The sequence below is a fragment of the Myotis nattereri genome (assembly GCF_964212035.1).
Source record: "Myotis nattereri genome assembly, chromosome: 3".
NCBI classification, from domain to species: Eukaryota; Metazoa; Chordata; class Mammalia; order Chiroptera; family Vespertilionidae; genus Myotis; species Myotis nattereri.
Window position 1 is genome coordinate 60,765,825 of NC_138077.1, and position 13,972 is coordinate 60,779,796.

Consider the following 13,972-nt stretch of genomic DNA (forward strand, 5'->3'; position numbering starts at 1 on the left):
AGTTATCCTATATAATAAAAGGCTAATATGCAGATTGTCCCTTCAGGAGTTCAACTGCCTGCTATAATGTGCACTGACCACCAGGGGGTGGTGCAGAATGAAGGAAGGCCCCAGCCGGCAGCTGCAAGGCCCTGATCAGCCCTGATCACCAGCCAGACCTGGGGACCCTACCTGTACACGAATTGCATGCACCGGGCCTCTAGTCTATAATAATAAAAGCATAATATGCTAATTAGACGGGACAGCTGAACGACCTTCTGGACGTCCTTCTGGACGACTTTCTAGACGAAGCCATGGCAGCGGGGATGAGGCAGAGGCAGTTAGGGGCAATCAGGCAGGCAGGCGAGTGGTTAGGGGCGATAAGGCAGGCAGAGTGGTTAGGGGTTATCAGGCAGGCAAGAAGTTAGGAGCCAGCAGTCCTAGATTGCTAGAGGGATGTCCGACTGCCGGTTTATCAGGCCTATACTGGCAGTCGGGCATCTCCTGAGGGGTCCTGGATTGTGAGAGGGTGCAGGCTAGGCTGAGGAACCCCCCGCCCCCTGCATGAATTTTGTGCACTGGGCCTCTAGTGTTTCTATAAGCTAAGGCATGCTGGGGGTTTCCAGGAAACCACTGGAAGCTAGGAGAGAGGCATGGAAGAGATTCCTCCTCACAACCCTTAGAAGGATTCCTCCTCACAACCCTGCCAACTCCTTGATGTTGACTTCTGGCAACCAAGAACGCAAGAGAATTTTATTTCTGTTGTTCAGGCCACCCAGTTTGTGGCAGCCCTAGGAAACTAATGTAGCCAACATATTGAAGGAGCAGAGCTAGCCCTCAGTCCTGCCTTGGAACTATTACTCTAATGATCAAATCAGGAACAGTCTAACCCGATGGTTCTCAACCTTCCTATTGCCGCGACCCTTTAACATAGTTCCTCATGTTGTGGTGACCCCCAATTTCATTGTTACAAATTGAACATAATTAAAGCATAGTGATTAATCACAAAAACAACACGTAATTATATATGTGTTTTCCGATGGTCTCAGGCGACCCCTGTGAAAGGGTCGTTCGACCCCCAAAGGGGTCGTGACCCACAGGTTGAGAACCTCTGGTCTAAGCAATCTCAGAAGAAGTCTCTGGGTAGAGCCCCTTGAAAATATCTGTATCTCTGGCTGCCACTGGCATGAAGCAATTTTATACAATGAATGCTCGTTTCAGCAAGGAGTTCCACTGGAGGTCAAGAAATACAGTTACAAAAACAGCTAGGGAGTCACCTGATAGAGGAGGGTGGGATAAACAGTGTTGTGGAGACTCCCTCTCCCATATTTTAATGTTCTGAAGGACTGTTCTTGAAACACCAGAGAAAGGAAGCTCTGTGGGGTCACTGTCGCAGCTGAGTGGCCTTCCCTGGCTCCGGTCCCTTGCTGCTCCATCCCTTCCCACACCTCTGCAAGGGCTTCAGTGCCGAAGTTATATCCCAGGACCCGAAGGCTAGAATTTTTAAGGGTCTGCAACGTCTGGTTATTTATGCTCAGCATTTGCGCATTGATTCTGTCAATCAGATTTACTGGGTGTCCTCTACATGTCAGACACTGGGTTTGGTGCTGAGGACACTAAGTTGGAAAGACATCCTCCATGCCCCCAGGCAGTGCTCACTCTAAGTGGCAAGAGAGCCAGGCACACTGGCAATTGCTATATCATGAGATAAATGGCATGGGGGGAGCGTTGAAGTTGGAGTGCGCTATTGCCTGGCAAAGTCAGAGATGGCCTCTTAGAGGAGGTGACCATGGTGGAGACTTGACAAGTAGCTAGTTGTTCCTGCAGATAATAGGAGAGAAGACCTTTAGGATATCAAGGATAGCAGCATTTCTAGAGATGCAGAGCTCTGTAAGCGCAGGACTTATTCAGGGAATGGAAAGCAAGAGAAAGTGTTGGGTGTGGAAGAAATGGATGGCCCATCTAGCTTGTGCTAGCCTAGAGTTGACCTTGTTGTGGGGGGCGGGGCACCGGAGAATTGTTAGCAGGGCAGTGTCAGCTAAGCCTGGCAGTGATGTGGGGTCATCAGGCGGCTGCAAAACTAGGGAAAGGACGCTAGCATTTCTTCTCCCTTTTCACTCTCGGCGAGAGGTGGAAATACATCCTGTTTCCTGCCTAACTTCTGGAGTTAAACTTCTTGGGGTCAAATCCTGGCCTTGGCATTTCTGTAGTCCCACAATGATTTTGATTCGAAGCCTGAATATAAAATCAGATGGACTGGTAAGAGAATTTAATTTGTCCGCATGGATACTCTATCCTGCATGGAAAATAAATCATAGTAGATTTTAGAAACCGTGGAGCTCTAACTTTAGCCTGTATCCCTAGAAATTATTTGTAAGATGATCATCACAAAATTAACTTGCATACTCCTTAAACTGTATATAATATCTTGGCCTATAGGAACCTGGCTTGAATTATTTAAATGCCCAGAAGGGACAACCCAGTCATCGTCAACATTTGAGATGTGGGTTTGCCATCTAGTGGGCATCTTTGAATCTGTATGCATTAGAGACACCCACACAGTTTCCATCAATGGCTCTTAATCTTTCTCCCTCATCCTGAACAGCTAAAGGTCAAACGATATTTTGGACACATCACTGTTTGTGAAAGTGTCCTAATTTATATGTATCAGGAGTATTATAATGCTTTACTAGTATGATGGGTGTGCTTGTGCAATAATAGCACCACATGAAGGGTTCTTTCAAACTACATGGACTCCTGCACACCTGCTTTCTTGCTCCCATTTGAGAATTACCAATCTGGAGAAGAAGGTAGAAAGAAATATCACCACCATATAAAGGCATAGTGCCTACTCCCTGGTAGATACCCAGTAAACATTTTCTTCTTCTTCTTCTCCCCACTCTCTCCCATAAAAGCTGAATTCCAAATTACAGTTCAACAGTTCAATGTGCATTTGGTGCGTGAAGCATTACTCTATGTGTGAAGTCCTTGGCTCAGCGAATACAAAGATGAGTACAACTTGGCTTCTGTGTTAAGATGCTTACAGTAGAGAAACTCCCAGCTTTGTAACTAAACTCCATCAGGTTATGTCTCAAGTGTTTTTTGGGGGTAGAGTTTTTGGAAATTAGCATTTGGGTTTTTTGCTTTTTTAGGAATAACATGACAGTAATGCTAGTTCCCCAGACTAAGAAGAAAGACCCCTGGACATCGGGAAAGGCTTGATTTACATTTATATTTGAATGGCAGAGACTGAGAAGTGAATAGGCCCAGTAAGGGGAGTAAGAGTATAGTCGAGCGTGATTTATGGAAGTTTGGAGAGAGGACAGAGATTTGGGAGCTGCTATTACGTGGTGTGAGATATTGAGAGAGGGTAACAGACAGAAAATCTTAAGAGGTTTTGTTATGTATTATGAGTGAAATCCCCCTTTGATGTTTTCATGACACTGCAGTAAAGATTTAAATTGCCTCTCTGTTATTTTTGGATGTGGGTTAGTGTTTCCTTGGAAAATATGACTGTGCAGAGGCCAGCTCTGGAAGGGGCTTAGCTTTTTCTGGAAAACATAAATGTGTAGGCCATAAAACTTTAAAAATAGATACATTATATTTTTCTCATATGCCTTAAACCTAAAATTTAACAAAACTAAAAAGATAGTTGTATAACGAATACCTATTACAAAAGTAATACGTGCACTTGGTTAAAAAATTCAAAAGGTATAGAATGGTCCCTTGCTGGTGTTGCTAAGTGGTTAGAATGTTAGCCCACACACTGAGTGGTTGCAGGTTTAATTTCTGGCCTAGGGCATGTACCTGGGTTGCAGGTTCCCTCCCTGGCCCCAGTCAGGGTGCATTCAAAGGCAACCAATCGATGTGTCTCTCTAACATCAATCTCTCTCTCTCTCTCTCTCTCTCTCTCTCTCTCTCTGTCCCCTTCTCTCCCTCCCTTCCACTCTTTCTCAAAAAAATCAATGAAAAAAATATCCTAGATTGAGGATTAACAAAAACAAAACAAGCAAGCACACAAAAAAGGTATAGAATGGTATCAAATGGAAAAAGGAAGAAGATTCCTGCTTTATTTTTTAAACTTCTCCCTCGTCCTCATGTCTTACTACCCAAAGGTAATTACCTTCATGAGTTTGTTTTTAATTCTTTTTGTAGTTAGTACTATAATTATAAACTCTACTAGAGGCCCGGTGCACGAAATGGGATGGGATGTGGTGGGGGGGAGGGTCCCTCAGCCCGGCCTGCACCCTCTCGCAATCTGGGACCGCTGGCTCCTAACCACTGGCCTGCCTGATCACCCCTAACCACTCTGCCTGTCTGCCTGATCGCCCCTAACTGCTCACCTGCCTGCCTGATCACCCCTAAATGCCTCTGCCTCTGTCCCTGCCGCCGTGGCTTCATCCAAAATGACATCCGGAAAGTTGTTCGGCTCTCTGGTCTAATTAGCATATTACGCTTTTATTATTATAGACCAGAGGCCCGTTGCACGAAGAGATTCGTGCAATAGGCCTTTCCTTCCCCTGGCTGCCGGCACCAGTTTACCTCCGGCACCTGGGACCCAGGCCTTCGCTCCAGCCGGAGCCTTCAGTCTTTGCTCCACTGCTTCACCCCTATGTATGCAAATTAACCGCCATCTTTGTTGGATTAATTTGCATACTCTCCTGATTGGCTGTTGAGTGTAGTGGAGGGATGGTTAATTTACATGTTTGTCTATTATTAGGTAAGATGATTATGCCACTAGTTTTTGATTTATCTAAATTCATGCATCAATTAACAACAGGACATGTTCTGGGAAAGTTAGCTAATTTCATCATTATGCAAACATCGTAGAGTGCACTTACACTGACCTACATAGTGCTGCACACCTGGGTCCTATGGTATAGCCCTGTGGTCAGCAAACTGTGGCTCACAAGCCACATGCGGCTCTTTGGCCCCTTGAGTGTGGCTCTTCCTAAGCCTTAGGAGTACCCTAATTAAGTTAATAGCAATGTACCTACCTATATAGTTTAAGTTTAAAAAATTTAGCTCTCAAAAGAAATTTCAATCATTGTACTGTTGATATTTGGCTCTGTTGACTAATGAGTTTGCTGACCACATGTATAGCCTATTGCTCCTCAGCTACAAGCCTGTACAGCATGTTGCTGTACTGAATACTGTAGGAAATTGTAACACAGTGGTAAGTATTTATGTATCTAAACATATCTAAACACAGAAAACATACAGAAAAATATGGTATAAAAGATAAAATATGGTACACCTGTACAGGTACCTGTATAGGTACCATGGTTAATGGTGCTTGCAGGATTGGAAGTTACTCTGGGTGAGTCAGGAGTAAGTGAAGAGTGAATGTGAAAGCCTAGACTATTACTGTATACTACTGTAGACTTTATAAACATAGTGCACTTAGGCTACATTAAATTTCTAAAACAACACAAGATTAATCAAGCTCAAGAGAAAATGTTGCAATCGAGATATGGTAAACAAGAGATGTATGAGGCTCCTGTTGGAGTAACATGGCATACTATTTTACAGCAAACATTTTTATAAGTAGAAAGAGTACACTCAAATTATCTACACTAATAAAAGACAAAGGTGCTAATTGACTGTACCTTTGCTACACTCATCAGCCAATCAGAAGAGTATGCAAATTAACCCAACAAAGATGGCTGTTAAATTTGCATACTTCAGGCAGATCCCGCTGCACCGCCCCACTGCAGCAGGCCAACCCCAGCGCGGGATCCGGGCCTGCCGTGTGTGGCCTGGGGCAGGAGGGCGGGGGGCAGCGCGATCCCGAGCCATTGCCCGCCCCAGCGCGGGATCCGGGCCTGCCATCTGCGACCAGGGGAGATGGGGCAGGCACCGTGGGATTGGGCATGCCATCTGCCACCAGGGGAGTGGGCCTAAGCCAGTAGGTGGTTAACTCCCGAGGGGTCCCAGAATGTGAGAGGGCACAGGTTTGGCTGAGGGACCCCCTTCCCCCCCCCGCCAGTGCACAAATTTTTGTGCACCGGGCTTCAAGTCCTATAAAATAAAAGTCCAGCGACCGAAATGGCAGAACAACCAAAACGACCAGGAACCAGAACCACCACCACCCTTCACCCAGGCCGACCCCAGACTCAACGGGGACCTCTACCCCAATGGGGAGCGTGGCTGGCCTGCAAACCCCCAGTGGCCCTTTGCCCTGGCCGGTGAGCTCCCAGGCTGGGGCTCTCATCAGGGCAGACCAGCCAGCCCCCACCTGTGCAGCAGGCCTCTATCCTATATAATAAAAGGGTAATATGCAAATTGACCCTAACGGCAGAACAACCAGAACGACCACTGGACCAGTCACTATGAGGCGCACTGACCACCTCTCGGTCCCTTTCCCCAGCCAGCAGGCTTTGATTACCTGGTGGCGAATGGGGAACTGGGGGTGGGTAGCGGGGGACGTGGGTGGCACCAGGTTAAGGCCCTCGCCCTGCCAGTCGCCCCCCACACAGAGGGCAACTCACAGTGGGGGCAGGGCCAGCTAGTGGGCGGGAACAGCTGACCTCTCGGTCCCTTCCTCTGGCCATCAGGCACTGATCCCCTGATGGCGAACGGGGAATCGGGGATGGGTGGTGGCCGGGGGAGGGGGGACAGGGCCTGCTGTGGGCAGCCGGGGAAGATGACCCTGATTGCAGACCAGCCCTAGGGACCATACTTGCGCATGAATTTTGTGCATCGGGCCTCTAGTCAATAAATAATATAGTAGAGTAAATACATAAAGAAGTAGGATAGTTGTTTATTATCATTATCAAGTATTATGCATTGTACATAATTTTATGTGCTGTATTTTTTTTTAAATCTTCACCAGAGGATATGCTCATTGATTTCAGAGGGAGGGAAAGGGAAGAGAAAGGGAGGGAGTGGTTGGGAGGTAGAGAGAGAGGAGAGAAACATAGATGGTTCACTTCTTATAAGTGCCCTGATCAGGTATCAAACCTGCAACCTACATATGTATCCTGAGTGGGAATTGAACCCATAAACTTTTGGTGGATGGGACAATGCTCCAACCAACTGAGCCATGCGGCCAGGGCTGTGCTATATGACTGGCAATGCAGTAGGTTTGTTTACATCAGCATCACCACAGGCATGAGTACTGCGTTGTGCTCTGACATCCCTACACGGCTGGAACTGTTCAGCTCCATATAACCTCATACATCCACCATTGCATACGCAGTGCCATTGACCTAAATATTATGTGGTGCCTGACTGTATTTTTTTCAGTGTCTGTTAACTCCAGGCTCTGAATGATGTGAGATATGGCTCACTAAGCCTCTCTTCATTTCTTTTCCTCTTCATGTGCTTGGTTACTTACATTATTTCCCATTTTTCTTTTGTTATCATTTTAAATTTAAATACTATGCTTAAACTTTGAATTCTTTATTAAGCTTTCTTATTCACTTATAGAAGATTTTTTGCACATAAGCCTAACCAATGGACACAGACAACAGGGGGACAAAGACATGAGTAGGAGGGCCGGGGAGGGGGTTATGGGGGGGATAAGGACACATATGTAATACCTTAATCAATAAAGAAATTTAAAAACAAAAAAGAAGATTTTTACACAAGGGATTTAATCCTTTTTCTGTAATATGAGTTATAGTTTCTCCAAATTTATTTGCCTTTTGACTTTTTAAATGCTTTTGCCATGCAATTTTTAAATGTTTTCAATTTATCCAGATTATAATAACATTTATCCATGTTTTTCCACAGTGCTATGCAAAGTTTTTAAACTTTGGCATATGTGTACACATGTGAAATCATTACCACAATCAAAATATTGGACATATCCATCACCCCCCAAATTTTCCCCATACCACCCTGGCCAGTGTGCTCAGTGGCTAGAGCATTAGTCCATGTACCAAAGGGTCGTGGGTTCAATTCCTGGTCAAGTGCACGTATCTGGGTTGCAGGTTAAATCCCCAGCCCCAGATGGGGCAAGAGTGTGAGGTAACCAATTGATGTGTCTTTGATCTCTCTCTCTCTCTCTCTCTCTCTCTCTCTCTCTCTCTCCCTCCCCTCTCTCCCTCCCTTCCACTCTCTCTAAAAATCAATGAAAAAAAATCCTTGGGTGCGAATTAATAAAACAACAACAAATGTTCCCCAATCTCTTTGTTATTCCTCCCTCCTGTATTGCCCAGGCCTCAAAGCCCAGGCAAACGTTATGTTTTCTATTTGATCTGTTTTCTCTCACTAAAGATTAGTTTGCATTTTCTAGAGCTTTATGTAAGTGGAATCATACAGTATGTTCTTTTTTTCCCCACTCAGCATAATTTTGAGATTCATCCCTGTGGTTGCAATAATCAATAGTTCATTTCTTTTTATTGCTAATTAGAATTCCATAATATGGCTATACCACAATTTGTTTATCAATTAACCTGTTGATGGTTATTTGGGCTGTTTCCAGTTTTTGGTAATTACAAATAAAGGTATTAAAAACATTCATGCACAAGTCTTTTCTTTTCTCTTGGGTGAATATCAAGGAGTAAAATGGCTTGATCATATGGTAGGTGCATGTTTAACTTTTTAAGAAGTTGCCAAAATACGTAGATCCAGAGACTTGGGAGCATGGCTGAATCTCAGAGGGAAGAGGGGTAGGGTTGGGGTGGGAAGAGATGAGCCAAAGAACTTATATGCACATATGCATAACCCATGGACACAGACAATAGTGTGATAAAGGCCTGGAGTTGGGGGTGGGTTTGGGATGGAGGGGATCAATGGGGGGAAAAAGGGAACATCTGTCATACTTTCAACAATAAAGAGAAATTTAAAGAAGAAAAAAAAGAAATTTTCAGACTTTCCAAAAGTGTTGTACCATTTTACATTCTCACAGAAGTGTATGAGAGTTCCATTTGCTCCATATCCTTGCCAATACTTGGTATGGTCAACCTTTTTAATTTCAGCCATGCTAACTGGGTATGTTTATCTCCCTGTGGCTTTAAAAAAATATTTTTATTGATTTCAGAGATGAAGGGAGTGGGAGAGAGAGATAGAAACAGCAATGATGAGAGAGAATCACTGATCTGCTGCCTCCTGCACACCCCACACTGGGGATCCACACACGGGGGATTGAGGCCGAAACCATGCCCACTCGCACCACTGCTGGCACTGGCCCCAATCACTCCAAGCTGTCAGTGGGTGTGAGCGGGGCTGGCGCCATCAGTGGGTGGGAGTGGTGGCGGTGGGAGTGGGGCTGCCGACAGACAGGGGACCGGGGGCCATGGCGGGAGGGGCCAGGCAGGGGCACAGAGGATGGCCTGAGACACGTCCCTGTGCCCACTGCAGCATCATGGCCCACAGTTCCTTTCAAGGTGCATGAATTCATATATTATATGTCATATAATATATGATCAGCTTTGATTCTCTGTTGCTATATAGCAAATGACCCCAAACTTAGAGACTGAGAAAACAATGCCTCATGATTCTGTGAGTCAATAATTCAGGTATGGCACAGTGGGAAGAACTCATGATATCTGTTCTATGATATCCGAAGCCTCAGTTGGGGGTGATTCTGAGTGGGTGGGGACTGGGACAGTTGGGAGCTGGCTGGGCACCTCTTGGCTTTCCTACATGGCCAGCGTGGGCTTCCTCACAGCATGGCAGCCTCTGTGTGCCTGGGCTTCTTACATGATGGCTCAGGGTCCCAAGAACAAGCGATTTTTGAGATCACCAATAATACAAATTGACATCGCACATGAGATAACACCATGAGGACTTAATATCATCTTTTTCATATTTCTGTCCACAGTGCATAATTGGAATTTAATCATAAGGAACCAATCAAACAAGCCCAAAGTAAGGAATATTCTATAAAGCAACTGGCCTGTGTACTTCAACAATGTCATCATCATGAAAGATAACTTATTTCAGATTAAAAAGACCTTAAAGCTGATATAACAAAATATCACAGACTGGGTGGCTTAAACAACAGAGATTTCTTTCCCCTTCATGATTCTGGAGGCTAGAAGTCCCAGACAAAGTTGTCAGCAGATTTGATTTCTTATGGGGCTGCTCTCTCTGGCTTGCAAGTGGCCACCTTCTCCTTATGTCCTCACACGGTCATCCTCTATCCGTGTTGTCTGTGTCCTAATCTCTTCTTTATTAAGACACTAGTCATATCAGATTAGGGCCCACTCTTTTAATTTAATTGCCTCTTTAAAGGCCCAATTTTCAAATAAAGTTCTTGTGATGTACTGGGAGTTAGGATCTCAACATATGAATGGGGGGGAAGGTGGGAGATACAATTCAGCTCCTAGCGGAGATTAAAGAGACCCCTTTATTCCTCTATGTGCGGTCTTACTGGTACATTGGAAAAAGTTGCTTTGACAAAATATAGTGAAAGAGGAAGCAGACGCAGCTTTTTAAAGTTTCAATTTAGTGCTGGAGTCAGTAATTCTGTGATAGCTTCACAGTCATAGCTTCACGTCCACTCTGCTTCACCCATCAAAGCCGTCACAGGCCAGCTCAGATTTAAACAGAAGGGAAATAAAAAAATAAACAGAAGGGAAATATATCCCCATTTCTCAATGAGAGGAATGCCAAAGAACCGGAGGCTATTTTAATCTACCACACTGTACATTTCATTGCCAGTTGTCTCAATACTTTGTCGCAATTTTTTCCAGTGCAGGAATTTATTTTTGTTTTTTTAAAAAATATATTTTATTAATTTTTTACAGAGAGGAAGGGAGAGAGATAGAGAGTTAGAAACATCAATCAGCCACCTCCTGCACACTCCCCGCTGGGGATGTGCCCGCAACCAAGGTACATGCCCTCGACCGGAATCGAACCTGGGACCCTTCAGTCCGCAGGCCGATGCTCTATCCACTGAGCCAAACCGGTTTTGGCTCAGTGCAGGAATTTAGATGTCAAAACGCCTTAGTGTCCTTTAACCCGAAGCAGTTCCTCACCGTTCCTTGTCTTTCATGATATTGACATTTGATTTGGGCTTGTCTGTTACCTATGATTAAATTAAAACTATGTACTTTTGGCAGAAATATAATAAAGGTGACGCATCCTGTGTGATGGCCAAACTGTACTACTGGTTACATTAACGCGGAGTATGTATCCGTCAGGTTTCTCCAATGCAACGGTACTCTATCGCCATTGTAATTTTTGAAATTTTCAAAAAACAAAACTATACTCTCATGTGTTCTTTGTTAGACAATTCTAAATCTGTTCGGTATTAGTTCTGCTGACTGACACTTATGTGGGGCCTTTGTGCTTGCTGATTTTTTTTTTTTAATGGCTCCACGCGGGTGTGTGTGTGTGTGTGTGTGTGTAGCTCGGCGTGGCTCGGTTTGGCTCTTCTTCCCAAGATGCCCAAGATGCTTGGTGAGCTTTTTTTTAAAGTTATTTCTTCCTTTTTAATTTAACATCGATGAGAAACATCAATCAGCAGCCTCCTGCACACCTACTGCCCCCTACTGGGGATGTGCCCGCAACCAAGGTACATGCCCTTGACAGGAATCGAACCTGGGACCCTTCAGTCCGCAGACTGATGCTCTATCCGCTAAGCCAAGCCGGCTAGGACGCTTTGTGAGCTTTGATGGGGGAGGGAATGGAGGAAGCGCCAGCACCTCGCGCGGTACGGGCTCCAGGCTCCAAGTTCTCTTAAAGGACGTGCCACCCACCGCTCCTTCCACTCTGGGAGCTCCTTCCAGCGCCCCGGTGGGCTCGGTCTGACCCGGGGCGGGGCTCCAGGCTGGCGCCGGGGAAACCAGCTGCCCTCGGGGGCGGAGCCGGCGCTCCGGAGCCTCCCCACGCCTCTCGCTGCCTCTCCTTCCTCCCAGCGGTGCCTTCAGCCGCCGCGTCCGGGTGAGTACCCCGGGCCTGCGCTCCACGGGCGCCCGGGAGGCGCGATTCCGTGCGGAGGGCAGTGGGGGCGCCGCCTGGGCATCTCCGGCGGCAGGCGGGGTTCGGGCCGGGGCTGGGCGCGCGTGGGCTGGCGCGGCCCGGGCTCGGCGGGGTGGTCCTGCTGCAGCCCGAGCGGCCGGGCGGGGCGGGAGCTGCGGAGGCCGAACTGGCCGGGAAGCACCGGCTCCGGGGCGGGCGCCACCGCGGCGATCGCCCTGCCGCCGGCGGGGAGCCAGGCGAGATGCTGCCAGGTTGGAAGAGATTCCAGGGTTCCTCCCACATCCTCCCAGGCCCGGGTTCAGGGTTCTGGGGGTCGTGCCCCTCCACCCCCCGCCCGGCTCCTCTCTCCCTGCGGGCACATCAACGTGAAAAAAGCCCCTTGTTCACTGGAGCCCTCCTCCCTCGGGTTTTTACCTAGAAGTGGACTGTTGATCGCAGCCTGGGGCCTGCGGGGCGGCGCAGTGGTGAGAGCTAGCTGATTTTAAAGTACTTCGTACAAATGGGAGTTACAAAATAGTCCCAGGATGTAATGCACAAATGCAGTCAATAATGCAATAACTATGTATGGTGCCAGGTGGGTATAAATGTCTAAACACTACCTTGTTGCACCTGAAACTAATATAATATTGAATGTTAAGTGTAATTGGGGAAATGACATTTAAAAAATGAGTACTTCTGAGACACCTGCCCTTAGTCAAGGCTCTGTGTCCGTCCAGTGTCTGTTGATGATCTTCCATTAGGGCTAAACCTAGGTTTGAAAAAAAAAAAAGGAGTTCAGGAGGATTTGGACTGAGAAAAGGCCTTTGGAGTGGTAGCCTTAGGACAGCAGGTATCCACCTGTGGGCGTGTGTCCGGTTGAAGGGTTCAAGAGTGGGTGAGGGATGAGGCTGCGGAGGCAGCCAGGGCACCCGGAGACCTCTCCAGCCCTTTGATGATGAAAAGGAGGAGGAAAAAGATTGTAATTTGAGGGTTGAGGAGAGTTTTTTCTTGTTGAATTAAAAAAATATATTTTTATTGATTTCAGAGAGGAAGGAAGTGGTAGAGAGAGAGAGAAACATCAGTGATGAGAGAGAATCAATGATTGGCTGCCTCCTGCACGCCCCACACTGGGCATTGAGCCAGGGCCCCGGCATGTGCCCTGACTGGGAATCCAACCGTGACCTCCTGGCTCATAGGTCCACACTCAACCACTGAGCCATGCTGGCCGGGCTGTTGTTGAATTGTAAAATTTCTACATTTTTAAAGAAAATAATATATTGAAAATGCAAGAAAGGAATCTTGACCAGGGATGAATAGGATTCAGGGTCCAGATTAAGAGACTGGGTTTAATAAGAGGGACAGAAGGCTGTTTTAGGCACCTGGCCTGGGCAGGAGTGCTGGAATGTGTCTCTTAGGGGAGGAGATAATGCTGTATTGGATCATTATTTATCTTTTTGAAATTTTATCTTCTAGAGCAGAGTTGGTCTTTAAGCCTCATGAAATTGCAAACACTTTCATGATTCATGCTTTGATCGGATCAGAAACATCTGTTAAAGAGAAGTACACTGTCGGACCACAATCTTGGGGGCGGGAATAAAACCAGCTCTGTTATTTATTTATTTATTTATTTATTTATTTATTTATTTTTTTAAATATACTTTATTGATTTTTTACAGAGAGGAAGGGAGAGGGATAGAGAGTCAGAAACATCGATGAGAGAGAAGCATCGATCAGCTGCCTCCTGCACATCCCCCGCTGGGAATGTGCCTGCAACCAAGGTACATGCCCTTGACCGGAATCGAACCTGGGACTCTTCAGTCCCCAGGCCGACGCTCTATCCAGTGAGCCAAACCGGCCAGGGCAGCTCTGTTATTTTATATGCCACTTGGTAGAATAAGTATTTAGTATCTACTTTAAGTTGAGTGTTATTTAATGTATGCTTTTTCCAGAGATGCATGTAAGTGATTTTGGAACTAACCATCTCTTTGAAGATTTTTGTACTCAAAAGTGGGAACATCCAAAGCAAATCAGTGGTGGTTTTCTTCTCTCTCTCTCTCTCCCTCTCTCTCTCTCTCTTTTTAAGCCATCAATGCACAATGGTTTCTCAAATCAACCTGGGTTCCTGTTGAAAGTATGG

The 13,972-nt window shown here is 46.1% G+C and overlaps 1 protein-coding gene across 1 annotated transcript in view; it reads left to right on the forward strand.

Annotated features, from left to right (window-relative positions):
• The first annotated feature begins 11,731 nt into the window (after window positions 1-11,731).
• Window positions 11,732-13,972, forward strand: part of B4GALT4 (beta-1,4-galactosyltransferase 4) — a 33,060-nt gene continuing 30,819 nt past the window's right edge. The window contains exon 1 of the mRNA XM_081087381.1: window positions 11,732-11,817. The gene's annotated coding sequence lies outside the window, so the exon portion shown is untranslated. The remainder of the gene's footprint in view (window positions 11,818-13,972) is intronic.